Here is a 19,132-nt window from a genome sequence, read left to right as displayed (position 1 = left end):
GTTTTGCGTGCTAGGGATTCCTCACTTGTGAGAACGGTAAGCATGCTTGTTTTCAGAGAAAGCGAAGATAGTTACCTGTAGCAGGTATTCTCCGAGGACAGAAGGCTTCACATTCTCACAATCCTGCCCACTTCCCCTTGGAATTGGTTCTTCGTAATTTGTTTCATTTTTATGTTATTGTATGAAATTGAAGAGATGCGGAGTTGCTGAGGGCGGGAAGGCTCTCCGCGCATGCGCCCCAGAGGGCTCTGGAATTTTTTCTTTGCTGGCTAGTGTGCCGATTCCTGGGTGACAAGGATCGTGTACCCACTTGTGAGAATGTGAAGCCTGCTGTCCTCAGAGAATACATGCTACAGGTAAGTATCTTCACTTTATAAGTGGGTGATATTAGCCACCAAAAACAGCATTTAACTATTTACTTATGTCTTTTTCCTCTAATTATTATCAATGTGATAATTTTTGGAAATTTTTCTTGGTTTGTGTTGGTTTATAACAGTTTCCCTATCGCTCTGTTGTTTGTCTCATCAGCCACCATTCCCTCTAGCCAAAATTCCAAGATGTGACTTACCTGGTGAATCAGACATTGAACAAGCTGTCGTAGTTCAATATTCAACATAAAAGTTTTAGCTTTCCCACATTCTCTATCATTCACATTCAAATTGAAAACCTACAGGCATGATCAAATACTCAAATTAAATTGATACATTAGCAGTAAATTTAATTCACATGCCTCTTGATTCATTTCCAGAGATACAGTAATATAAACCCACTAACCATCTAAAATTCTATTGCAATAAAACTCCACCTATCCCCTCTGGACAAAGTTGTATAACCTGTTGGCAAGCCTTCTTACTCATCACAAAAGTTGACATTCCCACCCCTGTCCCATCCATATGTCAATCTAAAAAATAACAAAGTTACCAGGGTAAAGGAAGATATAGGGGCTCCCCCCCTCCTATTCTCACCATCACCACTGGAACCCAAGTCAATGGATAGCAAAAAATCTTGCCATTATTTTTCATTAACAATTAGATCAACACAACTGAGAGGCCAGTGCAGAAAGCTACCATGGGCAGGAGCATGCGGTTAAGGAGCAATCTACATATTTGTTAGTGGCCACTGAATGTGGAAAAGGCTTCTATGTTGAAGTTAACACATGCAGGACACCAGCACACAGATATTAACATACATGGTTGCTTTTTACCTAACCAGAACAATGCAGGTTTATCAACATGAATTCTGAAATCACTAGCGAAGTAGAAGTGAGGCAAAAAAAAGTCACTTATTCAAATATTATGAACAGCAGAAAGGATTTATTAAAAAGTCTCAATTCAAAGAGTTGGGAAGGTTCGACATGGCCGTGTTTCGGCAACTGTGCCTGCGCCACAAGTCTTTCAACCTTATAAAAACAGTAAGGGGTCCTTTTACCAAGCTGTGCTAGAAAGTGGCCAGTGCTGGGATTAGCGCGTGGGTTTGTCATGCGCTCTAGCCACTTTTTATCATGGCTGAAAAATGGCTACATTTTAATTTCAAACAGCACAAAACAGTGGAGAAGACCAAAATGTCAAGGGTCTTGGTGAATATCTAATAAAGTTACTTACTTGGACACCCTTGACGTATCGTTTTTTTCTATCATTTGTGCTGTATGGACTGTATCTGGAGGATTGTTCTTCTGTTTTTTGTTCCCCATTAGCGCTTGGCCATTACCACCAGGAGTCCTTTCCGCCACATATTTAAGAAGTGGTAAGGGCCAGTGGCGTTCCTAGGGGGGCTGACACCCGGGGCGGATCGCCGATGCGCCCCGCCCCCCGGGTGCAGCACCCCCCCGGAACAGCGTGACGCCCCCCCCGGCGAAAGAACCCCCGATCCCCCGGCAAAAGAACCCCCCCTTAGTGCACGCCGCTGGGGGGGGGGGGGTGCCGCGCGCCTGCCGGCTCTTTATTTTCATGCTCCCTTTGCCCCGGAACAAGAAGTAACCTGTTCCGGGGCAAAGGGAGCATGAAAACGAAGAGCCGACAGGCGCGCGGCAACCCCCCAGCGGCGTGCACCCGGGGCGGACCGCCCCCCCTTGGTACGCCACTGGTAAGGGCTCCCATACTACTTCTATAGTAATTGGGTATTGTGTGATAATGTGCCCGGGCTACTCGATTAGTGCAGGCATACCTACTCTCCACCCCGAGAAACACCTCCCGTGGCAAAAAATAAAAAATATATTTTTTAAACATAGGAGTAACACTTGCTGCAGGCCAAACTACTACAGGACGCCTCAGTGTGTACCGCAATAGTACCTTTTTAGGTAGGCCTGTGTTAGACCTAACATGCCTTTGTAAAAAGGCACCTAAATGCGATAATAAATAACATATAAATGTAACCCATATAGGGTTAAATTATTTTACCTGGGATGCCTCTGAGGGTGAGCTCCGGGGTGGGGAACCCAGCGTGGAACAGAGTAAGAAGGGGGAAGTGCTCCGGTGCACTTCTCCGGTGTTTTTTATTTTCTAAATGTGTTGGCGGGCGTGCTGTTGGGTGGCACGCGGTGAGGGGAAGCCACGAGGAGGGAGAGAAGCAGCTGATGGCACGAGCCAGATGCTGGCTTGTGCCAGGGAGTGCAGCAGACGCGTGCAGAAGAAAACTTAAAAATAAAAACAGTTAAATGCTAAATGAGGTAAGGAAAATGTATTCAAATATGTGTAAAGTGCTGTATATTGCTGAAAATGTCATAATTTAATGTAAAGTGTATGTTTATAGGGGATTGCAAAGTGTTAGGTTAGTGCAGGGGCTCATGCTGGGCTTGTGCCATATATGACATACTTAAGTTCTAAACGGCTTGTGTGGCAGTTGGGAGGTAAGCTAAAGGCTGTGCAGACCTGTAAAAGTGGTCTCTGCGCAGTTCAGCCAAGAAATACATTTAAATTGAGTTTTGAGAGGTTTGGGTAATCAATTAAAAATATTGGTGTGTGTCTGCAGTGGGAAAACTTAATTTTAAAAGCCGCTCGCGTGTTGTCAGGAGGCTTTAGGCAAGTGATTTTGGTTTGGATGGGAAAGCTGTTGCCTGAATCTTAATTTAACTTCATATGTTAGAAGTGTCTTTGATAAATAAAATATCTGGGTGCAGTACCAGTCTGGCTCACTAATAGAAGTGAACTTGTAAGGAACTGGTGTGAGTTTCAAAATACTTCTGTGAGGGGTTATCTGCCTTGTGACAAGGTTTAACTAAATAATCACCCCAGTAATTGTGAGCTTCATCAATTTAAGGAAGAGGGGAAAAAATTTCATGATTATAATACCCCTGTCTCTGAAAGAGCGGTGACCTGCTGCAGAGAAAGAAAAAAAATCAACACATAGGATTTAATAATCCTAGTGCTTATATTAAATTGTGATATATTTTTGGGGATTTATTGGTTTGGGAGGGTTTAGATAGGGATGTTCAATCATATTTTATTTTACCTGGGAATAGCTAGATAGGGAAAGGAATAATTATAATGAGCCACTGCATATTAATATGAGTGGACTGGATAGAAAAGGTTTAAGGTTTTTCTTATTAAGTTGGTTACAGCTTAGAGTAGTAGGTCCTTCGGAGGAGTTCCAGTTCCTGCCTGCAGTATACCCGCTATCATCTTGAAAAGAAAAACAGCACGGTACCGGTACCCAACAATAAAAGAGAGAGAGATTCATACAAAAGTGCTGGAGAGGAGTATCCTTTAATAAATATATCAGCCAGAATCAACCGGGCCCTGTTTAAAAACATTGACTTATAATACTTACCTTATTTTTCCTTGAAGAAGTTCCTGCAAAAGAAAACACAAAACAAAGAATCAGCTCTTACAGTTGTTGAGAATTTAAGAAATACTGTACTGTTGTGTTATATATATTAGAGAAGAAAATTTTGTTAGATTAGTAAAATATACTTATCTAATTTGTCTTTGCGATTTGGTGATGTGAGCCATGATATACCTATAAGAAGAAAAGGGAGAAAAAAACGCAAACTATACTTACCTGCTTGATGGATGAGGGACCTGAAAAAGAAATAATAACAAAGAATCAATTCTTATAGAAGAGGGGAATGTTTAGATAAAATTTTAAGATTAAATGCATATTTAGTTAATGAATTTTGCTAAAGTCAAATTATACTTATCTGATAAAAAGTTGAAGAAGTTGATCTGTTGAGTTGTTGATGTACTAAAAAAAATATTGAATTTGTTAAACGGATTTGAACCTTACACATACCCATAACCTAAATAAAAGAATAATTTATTGAATTATCAATGTAAATGACATTTGTTTTCCTGAGTTACATTAAAATATATAACCAATTTAGTTTCATTCCTCTCCCCGTTTTAGAAACAGGGAGACGTGGCTAGTGTTAATGTCTGTACCTTAACCCTGTCCGATACACGATATTTTGCCCGAGGTATTCTAAGGGTATTGTAGGGTGAAGTATCGTGCCCAGGGTGAGGTCACAGTTACATTTATGGCGTCACGGTGACAGGATTTATTGTTTATTAAAGAACTTTGGTGTGGGGAATAGAATTGTTTAAGTGAGAGATAAGAATTTGAATACAATTTTTGAGGAGACTACTGTTTTGAAATTTATCTGCTAAAATTTGAAGCCTTGTTTTTTTAGCCACGACCCAGTCTCCGGTGAATATGGAGGATATAAGAAGTGAGTTGGAGGAACTGAAACAGACGGTAAAAGCTCTGAGAGATGCACGCCAGGCGCCTGTAGTGACAAACACCATTGTTCTGAGGAAGGACAAAGAGATCCCGGATTTCTTTGGATTTCCTAGGAATGCTGGGGACCTGTCTGTGGAGGAATGGGTAGAAAGTACCAAGTCGGCGGTGAAGATTTTGAGAATTCCTCCAGAGGATCAATTGGAGACCATTAAGGATCACATCAAGGGTCAAGCAAGGGAGACGGTTAAATATTCCGCTCCAAGAAGACACTGCACAGTAGATATGATTTTTGAACTACTTCTGCATGTCTACGGAGATAAAGTTCCGTTAGGTATCGTGTAAAAGAATTCTACGACCAAAGACAGAAGGTGGGAGAGACCATAAGGGAGTTCTCTTATAAACTGCAGGAGAAGTTGGAGGCAATCCGAATAAGAGATGCCTATCGAGTGGGTAACCCGGAAGTCGTCCTTAAGGAACAGCTGATTCTGGGATTGCGTGATGATGTGCTCAGGAGAGAGATGAGCCGAAGACTGGAATTGAATCCGGAGCTGACTTTCGAGGATTTGATGCAGGCAGCCATAAATTGGGCAGAAGAAGAACGTAGACCCATTCGGTATTCTGACATGCCGGTTAAAATACTGCAGCGAGAACCAGTGGAACTGCCTAGGGGTGGATCAGGAGCAGCAGTGTTAGGGTCTGGCCTGGAAAGGGATCCTATGTCGGATGTTATCAGGAGGCTTGAGAGAATGGAGAAGAGGCAAGAAGAGTTCATGTATCAAAAAAGAAGGAAAGAATTATCTCTAGCCACGCGAGGGGAGTCGGCACCCCGCCCAAGAGATTTCTCCAACATTACTTGCTACAATTGTGGAGAACCAGGACATCTGGCTAGGTATTGTCACAGTGAGAAAATAGTCAAGAGACCGCAGAGATGTGAGGAAGAACAACCGAGTACTAGCATGCAAGGAAAAGTAGCAGAAAAAGGTCAAGGTGATGTTACTGTACCCAGAGCAAAATTACAAAGTCTAGAGTCTGAAATACTTCAGCAAGATTGGGGTGTTCTTCAAGAAAAGGCTATGGGAACGAGCCCGGTCCTTGTTTTGCGGATTGGAGATGTGGAGACCAAGTGCACAGTGGACACAGGATCCAATGTATTCACCATCCTCGCTAGTTATTTCTACAAACATTTTAATCATTGTGAGGATCTCCAGGATGCAAGCTGGATAAATGTGTCCGTGGCTAATGGGACGGCTCTCCCGGTTATTGGCTGTATTGCGGCGGAGGTGCAATGCTTGGGTCAAAAGATCCCGGAACGGTGCATTTTCGTGGTACGGGACACCAAAGCGATGGCAGAGGATGAAGAGCAAATTCCAGGTATAGTGGGAATGAACGTCCTAAAATATCTGGATGGCTTATTTAAGGATCTGACTATTTTGACTAAAGATCTGAATAACAAAGAATTGAGAATGATTTCGGCAGCCATAGAAAGGAAGAAAACGTTTGACAAGACGGATGTGGAACACCTGGGTTTTGTGAAAACGGTAGGGAGAGACCCGTTAGTGATTCCATCCAGATCGGAGAAGATTCTGCAGGGAAAGTGTCAAAAAGTTCAAGGGATGAGGGCATGTTCAATGATGGTGACTGCCACCAAGAATGGACACTCTCCGGGTAATCTTCTAGTAGCAAATACCTTAGTAACACCTGAGCAAGGTAATATTTTTGTGAGAGTTATGAACGTGGGCGATAAAGAACTGATGATTCCTCCAAGAGCCCGAGTTGCGGAAGTGGTGAAACCAGATGCCATCTTGTGTCCAGAAGAGGTTGCAAATTTTAACCAACGTGCCGAGGGAGGTCAAGATAATAGTATGGAGGAGATTCCAAGGATAAAAGTTGATTGTGAGTCTCTTACGGCCGGTCAGGCAGATCTTAAAGCAAAGAATTTAACCAAGGCAGAAGTGGTGAAGTCGATGAATGATCTTAAAGCAAATTTCCATGCCGTGCAGAAAAAGTTGTCCCAGTCTCTTGAACTGTTAAAACAGAAGGAAGAGGAAATAGATAGGTTGCTTAAAGAAGGTGCTTCAAAACAAGAAGAGATAGAAGGTCAGCAGCAGACTATTGTTCAACTGCAAGAAAATATGGCAACCATAGAAGGGCTTAAGGAACAAATAACTAAACAGAGTAATGAAATACAATGTTATACTGGAACAATAACTGTAGGAAAAACCAAGATAAGTGAGTTGAAGTCTGAGCTGCTGGTCAAGGAGAAAGAAATTAAGCATCTGGAGCAGAAGATTCAACTTGGAGGACAGGAGACAGTATCTATGCGAGACCTTTATCAGGAAAAAGTCCAAGAAAACAATGCTCTTCATTCCAAAATGGAAGAATTGGAGCAGAAGTGCAAAGAGCAGCACAAGGTTATTACTAGTTTGCAAAAGGAAGCAGAGGTAGTTAAACTGGTTGCCTCAGGGAAGATCTTGGTTTCAGATCATCTCCAAGACAGTCTTCACATTCTTGAAACAGAAGTCCTTCAGCACAAGGAGAAGACCTCAGAATTACAAAAGATACTTGAGAGTTGCAAGTTAACCCAATCTGCGCAAAAATATATCATAGAAACTCTGAGGAGAGAGCTGCTGGAGAAAGGGAAAGAATTAGAGTTCAGTAAAAGGACTGTTGCTACTGTAGGCTATACGCCAGCGCCAGCCTATCTTTTTCTGGGTAGACACTCTCTCCTGCCAGGACCTTGTGAGACACACGAATTATATGAGGAAAATGATGTTACGTTGAATGAATGGTTTGACAAAAGAAGACAATGTTTTAGAGAAGCACAGGAAATAGCAAACCTGGTCTCAGAGGTCGGAGATGAAGAACAAAAAGCAATTTGACCATAGGAACAGAGGAGAGACGCTAATACCTGGAGACTGGGTGGTGGTAAGAAATCAGGGATTCAAAAGAAGGCATAAATTGGAGAACATTTGGAACTCCACACCATTTCAAGTAGTCACTGTTTTGGGGCCTAATGTGTACAAAGTACAGAATAGGGGGGGTATCGAGAGTCCTACATAGAGATCAACTTCGGAAAATTACAGAGTCGCAAGTTAAAAATATTGATGAGTTTCAAGAACCAGAGGTAATTCAGGAAACAAATGATCATTCGGAAGTTACACTAAGTAATGTACCAGTCAAAAAGAACGAATGGTACATTATCCAAACCGTTACGAATGTACAATCAGATATTGATTTATCAAATGATATGGTAATTGATTCAGGTGAAGATGTAACTGTTCCCCTTAGTTGCTTGGAAGGAGTCAGAACTTCCACTAGAGTAACTAAGGGAAAGAGACCTCCGTTCCTTACGGAACATTACTGTATTTGATGACATGGTTTCAGTACAGATGAAAGTAAGATGTTAGTGTGTAAAAAAAAAAAAAAGGTGGGAATGAAGTGATGTTAAGATAGTAAATGGAAAATTTAAGTAGTAAATTTTACAGAAAAATTGTTACAATTGTTACAATTTTATTTTTTTTAGCCCGCACGAATGTAACCCATATAGGGTTAAATTATTTTACCTGGGATGCCTCTGAGGGTGAGCTCCGGGGTGGGGAACCCAGCGTAGAACAGAGTAAGAAGGGGGAAGTGCTCCGGTGCACTTCTCCAGTGTTTTTTATTTTCTAAATGTGTTGGCGGGCGTGCTGTTGGGTGGCACGCGGTGAGGGGAAGCCACGAGGAGGGAGAGAAGCAGCTGATGGCACGAGCCAGATGCTGGCTTGTGCCAGGGAGTGCAGCAGACGCGTGCAGAAGAAAACTTAAAAATAAAAACAGTTAAATGCTAAATGAGGTAAGGAAAATGTATTCAAATATGTGTAAAGTGCTGTATATTGCTGAAAATGTCATAATTTAATGTAAAGTGTATGTTTATAGGGGATTGCAAAGTGTTAGGTTAGTGCAGGGGCTCATGCTGGGCTTGTGCCATATATGACATACTTAAGTTCTAAACGGCTTGTGTGGCAGTTGGGAGGTAAGCTAAAGGCTGTGCAGACCTGTAAAAGTGGTCTCTGCGCAGTTCAGCCAAGAAATACATTTAAATTGAGTTTTGAGAGGTTTGGGTAATCAATTAAAAATATTGGTGTGTCTGCAGTGGGAAAACTTAATTTTAAAAGCCGCTCGCGTGTTGTCAGGAGGCTTTAGGCAAGTGATTTTGGTTTGGATGGGAAAGCTGTTGCCTGAATCTTAATTTAACTTCATATGTTAGAAGTGTCTTTGATAAATAAAATATCTGGGTGCAGTACCAGTCTGGCTCACTAATAGAAGTGAACTTGTAAGGAACTGGTGTGAGTTTCAAAATACTTCTGTGAGGGGTTATCTGCCTTGTGACAAGGTTTAACTAAATAATCACCCCAGTAATTGTGAGCTTCATCAATTTAAGGAAGAGGGGAAAAAATTTCATGATTATAATACCCCTGTCTCTGAAAGAGCGGTGACCTGCTGCAGAGAAAGAAAAAAAATCAACACATAGGATTTAATAATCCTAGTGCTTATATTAAATTGTGATACATTTTTGGGGATTTATTGGTTTGGGAGGGTTTAGATAGGGATGTTCAATCATATTTTATTTTACCTGGGAATAGCTAGATAGGGAAAGGAATAATTATAATGAGCCACTGCATATTAATATGAGTGGACTGGATAGAAAAGGTTTAAGGTTTTTCTTATTAAGTTGGTTACAGCTTAGAGTAGTAGGTCCTTCGGAGGAGTTCCAGTTCCTGCCTGCAGTATACCCGCTATCATCTTGAAAAGAAAAACAGCACGGTACCGGTACCCAACAATAAAAGAGAGAGAGATTCATACAAAAGTGCTGGAGAGGAGTATCCTTTAATAAATATATCAGCCAGAATCAACCGGGCCCTGTTTAAAAACATTGACTTATAATACTTACCTTATTTTTCCTTGAAGAAGTTCCTGCAAAAGAAAACACAAAACAAAGAATCAGCTCTTACAGTTGTTGAGAATTTAAGAAATACTGTACTGTTGTGTTATATACAGTATATTAGAGAAGAAAATTTTGTTAGATTAGTAAAATATACTTATCTAATTTGTCTTTGCGATTTGGTGATGTGAGCCATGATATACCTATAAGAAGAAAAGGGAGAAAAAAACGCAAACTATACTTACCTGCTTGATGGATGAGGGACCTGAAAAAGAAATAATAACAAAGAATCAATTCTTATAGAAGAGGGGAATGTTTAGATAAAATTTTAAGATTAAATGCATATTTAGTTAATGAATTTTGCTAAAGTCAAATTATACTTATCTGATAAAAAGTTGAAGAAGTTGATCTGTTGAGTTGTTGATGTACTAAAAAAAATATTGAATTTGTTAAACGGATTTGAACCTTACACATACCCATAACCTAAATAAAAAGAATAATTTATTGAATTATCAATGTAAATGACATTTGTTTTCCTGAGTTACATTAAAATATATAACCAATTTAGTTTCATTCCTCTCCCCGTTTTAGAAACAGGGAGACGTGGCTAGTGTTAATGTCTGTACCTTAACCCTGTCCGATACACGATATTTTGCCCGAGGTATTCTAAGGGTATTGTAGGGTGAAGTATCGTGCCCAGGGTGAGGTCACAGTTACATAAATATACAATTAACATAAAATTCCAATGAAAAATGAACAACTCATAAAGACATCTCTAGTAAATGGAATATAAAGAAATATATAACAAATAAATATGTATAAAAAGTAAATGGACATCATGATACATAAGAACATAAGAACAGCCATACTGGTTCAGACTAATGGTCCATCTAGCCTAGTATCCTGCTTCCAGCAGTGACCAATCCAGGTCACAAGTACCTGGCAGAAAGCCGATCAGTAGCAACATTCCATGCTATCAACCCCAAGGCAAGCTGTGGCTTTCCTCATGTCAGTCTCAATAGAAGACTAAGAACTTTTCCTCCAGGAACTTGTCCAAACCTTATAAAAACATCTGAATCTAAACAGAGGACAAACTGTTTATAAAAAGCAAGAGCTATTTATTTATTTATTAGGATTTATTTACCACATTTTTGAAGGAATTTACTCAAGGCGGTGTATAGTAAGAATAAATCAAACATGAGCAATAGGCAATTACAGCAGTAAAAGTATTCAAATAGCAATGCAAAGAATAGCATAGTATACTGCTTACAATGTGAACACAATATGTAATAGAACATGTTAATAGACAGTGAAGCGTATAAGCAAAGATGGAACATATAGATAGGTAAGAGAGTAAGAGGAGTTAGAAGATAAGGTGACTAATTTAACAAAAGGTGCACATGAGGTCAGAGAGATGGTTAAATATTATCTCAGCTAGGGTAGGAGTGGATAAACATGTCCTGCTGCAGTATGTGCAGCCCGTATCACTCCTTGTGTGTGTGAGTGAGACTTACAAGCTAGTTAGTTCTTCCATTAAAGGCTAAGCTTTCACCTGTTTCCTGAAGTAGAGATAGTCTTGTGTTAAGAGTAGCTTTTCAGGCAGTGCATTCCAGAGTGTGGGGGCTACTCCGGAGAAGGCTTGAGAGGATGTGGTTAGTGATAGTCCTTGAGAGGACCTTAGTGTCCTTGGCGGTTTGTAGAGGATCATCCTGTTCTTCAGGTACTCATGGCCGTTTCCTTTAAGGGCCTTGAAGATCAGACATAAGAGTTAAAGGATATGACAAAAAGGACAACAAGAGAATGTATAACTAAAAGTTTGGTAACTAAACGTTTTAGAGCAAACCAGTCATAACATAAACATGTGTAGGACACTGAGGTTTTACTTTATATATATATAGCCATACAGGGGGAAATTCTATATATGGCGTCTATAAATTCCGCACAGTAAACATTTTCACCTAAACGTATTCTATAAGTGGCACATAGATTTAGGCATGTTATTAGAATACGTTTTGTCGATATTCCAGTGCCTAAAAACATGTGCCAATAAAAAAATGGCAAAAATCCTGGCTTGTAGATTTAGGCGCACTGAGCCATATTCTATAACTGTGCATGTAAATTTTGGAACGCCCATGAAACACTCATTCCCTGCCCATAACCACGCCCCTTTTTGGCTGCACACTTTAGAAGTTAGGTGCAGTGCATTACAGAATATGCTTAGTGAGTTAAGTACATAAGTATTGCCATACTAGGACAGACCAAAGGTCCATCAAGGCCAGCATCCTGTTTCCAACAGTGGCCAGTCCAGGTCACAAGTACCTAGCAAGATCCCAAAACAGTACAATACATTTTATACTGCTTATTTTAGAAATAAGCAGTGGATTTTCCTTAAGTCCATTTTAATAATGGTCTATGGACTTTTCCTTTATGAAGCCAGCCAAACCTTTTTTAAACCCCGCTAAGCTAACTGCTTTTACTACATTCTCTGGTAACAAATTCTAGAGATCAATTACATGTTGAGTGAAGAAATATTTTCTCAGATTCGTTTTAAATTTACTACTTTGTAGCTTCATTGCATATCTCTCCCAAATCTTCCTTGGTGAAGACTGAAGCAAAGAATTCAATTAATCTTTCTGCTATGGCTTTGTCTTCCCTGAGTGCCCCTTTTACCCCTCGGTCATCTAGCGGTCCAACTGATTCTTTTTCCAGTTTCTTGCTTTTAATATACCTAAAAAATTTCTACTATGTTTTTGCCTCTAACACAATCTTTTTTTCAAAGTCCCTCTTTGCCGTTCTTGTTAGTGCTTTGCATTTGACTTGCCATTCCTTATGCTGTTTCTTATTGTTTTCAGTCGGATCCCTCTTCCATTTTCTGAAGGATTTTTTTTTAAAGCTTTCATAGCTTCCTTCACCATGCCAGCTATGCACGTAAATTGAAATTATTTCCAATTAGTTCTCATTATTGCTTAAGTGCTGTTATCAACACTGATTGGCTTGTATAGCCAATTAAGTTGCACATGTTGTTACAGAATACAATTGGATTTCGGCACGGATCTCTAGGTGCGCTATATAGAATCCGGGGTATAGTGTCCTACTTTTGTCTATATTATGAAATCTCTTTCATCCTATTGTATATCTTGAATCACCTCTTTTTGATTTACATTATGACTAGTTTGCTCTAAAAACTTAGTTACCAAACTTTTAGTTTTGCTTTCTCGTTAGTAAGGCAGGTTATTGGATGTGGGTGGTGAGTAGTTTGGACAGTAACAGAAGCGAGAAGTGTTTAAAGGAGTTGGAGGGAAAAGGGATTGGTTGAAAAGGTTGCTGGGGGTAGAGTTCAGGGAAGATTAGTGTTGGGAGGTTTTGGCGGGCATGGAGATGCGGTGGCGTTTCTATGGGAGGAGGCAGTGGGTGTACTGGGGAATGGGTAGTCAGCGGGGTAGGGTGTGTTGGCTATCTTTTATGGGGGGTCCTGGGGTTTGTAGGCCGGTAGGCTGTGGTGTGGGTTGGAGTGGGGATTTTGGTGGTTGGTTTTGAGGTGGAGGGGCTATTTAGATTTCTGCATGGCTGTTAGGAGGGTTGCGGGTACCACGTGGCTCCCAGGACAGCTTCCAGGGGTGTTTGTGGGTCCAGGGGTAGTGGGCAGGGGTCTGGGGTTACTGATGGGGCAGGTGGTCAGAAGAGGCATTGGGTTGGGGGTCGGGGAAGGAGAGTAGCTTGCCCTCGTTCCAGGGGCGCCAGGGCTGGGATTTCGCAAGTATCCATTGCCAGTTTGTGGATTATCCAAGAGGGCATAGGAGTCGGGCCCTGATTTCAGCAGAGTCAGGGACGTTGCAAGTGGAGTGCTATGTGGTGGTTCCTGAGGTGGTACCTAATCTTGTGGAAATGCCTGCCTCAGCGGAATCGTTTAGTGAGTTATTGTTAATTGCTGTTGACAGTGTGATGGGTGGGGCGGGAGGGTTTCAGGGTGGGGGCTAGGGAGGGTCCTTGTGGGGGACCGGTTTAGCGCATCACCGAATATCCTTGTGAAAAACTCTGGGCAATAAGAAATTTTTACACTGCGTACAGCATGTGGTTTGGCGTATGCAGATAGAAAAGAGACGGTGCAGGGGTATTTATTTATTTATTTATTTGTTGCATTTGTACCCCACATTTTCCCACCTATTTGCAGGCTCAATGTGGCTTACATAGTACCGTGAGGCGTTACCACCTCCGGTGATGAAACAAATACAGAGTAATGTTAAAGAGAATGAGATATATGCCATTAGAGAATGAGATATATGCGTTACAGACACATTAGAGGAACGAGAGAGAACGAGTTATATAATGTTCGTTGCAAGTTTTGGTTTCGTTGTGTTGCTGAATTCAGGCTCTTAAGTTAGGTCAGTAGGGTATGCCTTTTTGAACAGATCGGTCTTTAGTGATTTCTGGAAGTTGAGATGGTCGTGCGTTGTCTTTATGGCTTTCGGTAATGTGTTCCATAGTTGCGTGCTTATATAGGAGAAGCTGGATACGTAAATTGATTTGTACTTGAGTCCTTTGCAGCTAGGGTGGTGAAGATTTAGGTATGTTATGTTCTGATTGTGTTTCTGGTTGGCAGGTCTATGAGGTCAATCATATAACCTGGGGCTTCGCCATAGATTTATTATTTATTTATTGCACTTGTATCCCACATTTTCCCACCTATTTGCAGGCTCAATGTGGCTTACAAAGATCTGTTATGGCATCGCCATTCCAGGGTAGAGATACAATTGGTGTTACAAAGAGATCGAGGATGACAAATAAGATCTAGGCAGACAGTATAGAAGGAAGACGTTCAGAAAAGGGAAGAGTGGTGAAGTGTTATAATTAAGCTATGGATTCTCGTGGTAGGCCTTGTTGAAGAAGTAGGTTTTCAGAGATTTGTGAAAATGAGTTATTTCGTTAATTGTTTTCAAGTTAGTTGGTAGTGCATTCCACAGCTGCGTGCTCATGTAGGAAAAGCTGGATGCATGTGTTAGTCTGTATTTTAATCCTTTACAGTTGGGAAAATGTAGATTAAGAAATGTGCGGGCAGATCTTTTTGCGTTTCTGGGAGGTAGGTCCACAAGATCTAGCATGTAGGTCGGGGCGTCTCCGTAAATGATTTTATGAACAATCGTGCAGATCTTGAATGCAGTACGTTCTTTTAGTGGGAGCCAGTGCAATTTCTCTCTTAGGGGTTTTGTACTTTCATATTTTGTTTTTCCAAATATGAGTCTGGCTGCGGTATTCTGGGCTGTCTGAAGTTTCTTGATGGTCTGTTCTTTACAGCCAACGTAGAGTGCGTTGCAGTAGTCCAGGTGGCTTAGTACCATTGACTGTACCAGGTTGCGAAAAATGGCTCTTGGGAAGAAAGGTTTCACGCGTTTAAGTTTCCACATTGAGTGGAACATTTTCTTGACTGTAGAGTTAACTTGGGTCTCGAGTGTAAGGTTTCGGTCGATTGTGACACCAAGGATTTTCAGGCTATCTGAAATGGGGAGGGCGTAATCTGGGGTGACTAAGTTTGTGGGTATATTCGTGTTGTATTGTGTTGAGAGGATAAGGCAGTGTGTTTTTTCTGTATTGAGTTTTAGTTGGAATGCGTTTGCCCATGAGTTCATGATATGGAAGCCGAGGTTGATTTCGTTGGTGATTTCTGTCAGATCATGTTTGAAAGGGATGTATATTGTGACGTTGTCTGCATAGATGAATGGGTTAAGGCCCTGAGTGGATAAGGACTTGGCTAGCGGGGTCATCATTATGTTGAAAAGGATCGGTGATAGTAGTGATCCTTGAGGTACTCCGCAGTCTGCCTTCCAAGGTGATGATATATTAGAGTTTACTTTCACTTCGTATGTTCTGGTGGTTAGGAAACCCTTGATCCAACTGAGTATGGTTCCGCCAATCCCAAAGTAGTCTAAGAGTCTTAGTAGTATACTATGGTTTACCGAGTCAAATGCATTAGACATGTCGAATTGGAGGAGAAGTATGCTTTTGCCTGTTGCTATTTCCTATTTGAATTTGGCTAGGAGGGTGGTTAGCATTGTTTCAGTGCTGTGCCGGGGGCGGAATCCTGATTGTGATTCATGCAGTATTGAGAATTTGTGTATGTAATTGGTCAATTGTTTGGTTACCATACTTTCCATCAGCTTGACTGCTAGTGGGATAGATGCTACTGGGCGGTAATTGGTGAGATCGTTTGTTTTTTTCTTGGTATCTTTTGGTAAGGGCGTGAGTAGAATGTTGCTGTTTTCCTTTGGGAAGAGGCCTTGTTGGACCATGAAGTTTAGGTGGGATGTGATATCTGTTATGAAGTGATCGGGGGCGGATTTTAAAAGGTAACTGGGGCAGGTGTCCAGTTTGTAGTGAGTGTCGGTGGCTCTGTTAATTGCCTGGGCCATTGTTTCAGCAGTGAGGAGAGCGAATTTTGACCAGATTCGATCTGCTGGGTATTCTCCTAAGGTTGGGTCTAAGCCATTGATGAAATTTTCAATATCAGCAGTGTTCTGAGGAAGATTGTTTTGTAGTTTTACAATTTTTTCATTGAAGTATTTGGCAAGTTTGTCTGCCGATGGGATGTCTGAGTTGGTTGTGGTGACCAGGGTGGTGTCCAGTAGTTTATGTACGAGTTGGTATAGTTTCTTTGTGTCTTTGTGATCTGATCCTGTTTTGGTTTTGTAGTATGACCTTTTGGCTTGTCTTATTGCATATTTATATTTTCTATGTATTTGCTTCCAAGCGTTGAGTGTGTGATCGTCTTTTATTTTTATCCATGCTCATTCGAGCTTCCTGGTTTGTGTTTTTAGTTTTTTCAGTTCGTCATTGAACCATGGTACTGGGTTGTGTCTATGTGAAGTTCTTGTTCGTAAGGGTGCTATTTCGTCTAATATGTTTCTACATCTTTTGTCTCATTCAGAAAGGAAGTTTATGGCATCCGTCTGTGCTGTCCAGTCATTATTATATATATATATATATATATATATATATATATATATACAGTGGTGGAAATAAGTATTTGATCCCTTGCTGATTTTGTAAGTTTGCCCACTGACAAAGACATGAGCAGCCCATAATTGAAGGGTAGGTTATTGGTAACAGTGAGAGATAGCACTTCACAAATTAAATCCGGAAAATCACATTGTGGAAAGTATATGAATTTATTTGCATTCTGCAGAGGGAAATAAGTATTTAATCCCTCTGGCAAACAAGACCTAATACTTGGTGGCAAAACCCTTGTTGGCAAGCACAGCGGTCAGACGTCTTCTGTAGTTGATGATGAGGTTTGCACACATGTCAGGAGGAATTTTGGTCCACTCCTCTTTGCAGATCATCTCTAAATCATTAAGAGTTCTGGGCTGTCGCTTGGCAACTCGCAGCTTCAGCTCCCTCCATAAGTTTTCAATGGGATTAAGGTCTGGTGACTGGCTAGGCCACTCCATGACCCTAATGTGCTTCTTCCTGAGCCACTCCTTTGTTGCCTTGGCTGTATGTTTTGGGTCATTGTCGTGCTGGAAGACCCAGCCACGACCCATTTTTAAGGCCCTGGCGGAGGGAAGGAGGTTGTCACTCAGAATTGTACGGTACATGGCCCCATCCATTCTCCCATTGATGCGGTGAAGTAGTCCTGTGCCCTTAGCAGAGAAACACCCCCAAAACATAACATTTCCACCTCCATGCTTGACAGTGGGGACGGTGTTCTTTGGGTCATAGGCAGCATTTCTCTTCCTCCAAACACGGCGAGTTGAGTTCATGCCAAAGAGCTCAATTTTTGTCTCATCTGACCACAGCACCTTCTCCCAATCACTCTCGGCATCATCCAGGTGTTCACTGGCAAACTTCAGACGGGCCGTCACATGTGCCTTCCGGAGCAGGGGGACCTTGCGGGCACTGCAGGATTGCAATCCGTTATGTCGTAATGTGTTACCAATGGTTTTCGTGGTGACAGTGGTCCCAGCTGCCTTGAGATCATTGACAAGTTCCCCCCTTGTAGTTGTAGGCTGATTTCTAACCTTCCTCATGATCAAGGATACCCCACGAGGTGAGATTTTGCGTGGAGCCCCAGATCTTTGTCGATTGACAGTCATTTTGTACTTCTTCCATTTTCTTACTATGGCACCAACAGTTGTCTCCTTCTCGCCCAGCGTCTTACTGATGGTTTTGTAGCCCATTCCAGCCTTGTGCAGGTGTATGATCTTGTCCCTGACATCCTTAGACAGCTCCTTGCTCTTGGCCATTTTGTAGAGGTTAGAGTCTGACTGATTCACTGAGTCTGTGGACAGGTGTCTTTCATACAGGTGACCATTGCCGACAGCTGTCTGTCATGCAGGTAACGAGTTGATTTGGAGCATCTACCTGGTCTGTAGGGGCCAGATCTCTTACTGGTTGGTGGGGGATCAAATACTTATTTCCCTCTGCAGAATGCAAATAAATTCATATACTTTCCACAATGTGATTTTCCGGATTTAATTTGTGATGTGCTATCTCTCACTGTTACCAATAACCTACCCTTCAATTATGGGCTGCTCATGTCTTTGTCAGTGGGCAAACTTACAAAATCAGCAAGGGATCAAATACTTATTTCCACCACTGTATATATATATATATATATATATATATATATATATATATATATATATATATATATATATATGTTGCCAGAATGTGTTTGGGTCTATTTGGCCCCTTGTGGTATAGGTTGGTTGTTCTTGAATGCGATATGAACCCTTTTCCCACCATTTTAGGGATAGGTTTAGTTTGTAGTGGTCTGTCCAAGGTGTTTCTGTCCATTTAATATCTGTTATTATCAGGTTCTGGTCAGTGGATAATTTGTGTGAGAAGAGGTCAAGTGTGTGTCCTTTAACATGGGTTGACTGTATGTGCGGCTAAGATCCCATGAGTGGAGGAATTCCTTGCATTCGCGTGTGTTGGTAGAGTTAGGGTCTTCTAGGTGAAGGTTGATATCTCCTAAGATAGTATATTGGAGTTAGTTACACAAGTGTTTGAAATGAAGTCCATGAAGTTTGACTGGCTTTCATTCCACTTACCTGGTGGTCTGTAAAACAAGACACAGTTCAGGTGGTCAAGCAGGGATTTGTTATGTATTCTAATTGAGGCAAATTCAAGTTGGGTTGTTATGGACTCGGCTGTGGTTTCGGTGATGAAGTGGGAGCAGTAGATTAGGCCTATGCCTCCGCCTCTATTTTCCTTTCTGGTCCAGTGAGTGATTTTGTATCCTGGAGGGCACAGGTCAAGAGTTATGGGATCCTTTTGATTGTGGATCCAGGTTTCGTTAATGAAAATTAGATCAAAGTTTTCTGCCATGATCCAGTCTGTTATTGTTGTTGTTTTGTTAACTATGGATCTGGCATTAATATAGCCCACTTGAATCTTTTGGTATGGAGCTTCTATAATTGGTGATGTGTGGATTTTTGTTAGTTGTCTTTCCTTAGTTAGTGTTTGCTTATTATGACCTTTTTTACCGTTTTGTTGGTGTTGTCCATATGTGGGTATTCTTCCTTCGTTTTGGTGGTTGTC

The sequence above is a fragment of the Microcaecilia unicolor genome, chromosome 8 (assembly GCF_901765095.1).
Source record: "Microcaecilia unicolor chromosome 8, aMicUni1.1, whole genome shotgun sequence".
NCBI lineage: Eukaryota > Metazoa > Chordata > Amphibia > Gymnophiona > Siphonopidae > Microcaecilia > Microcaecilia unicolor.
The sequence above is the reverse complement of the archived record's forward strand: the minus strand, read 5'-3'. Positions refer to the sequence as shown.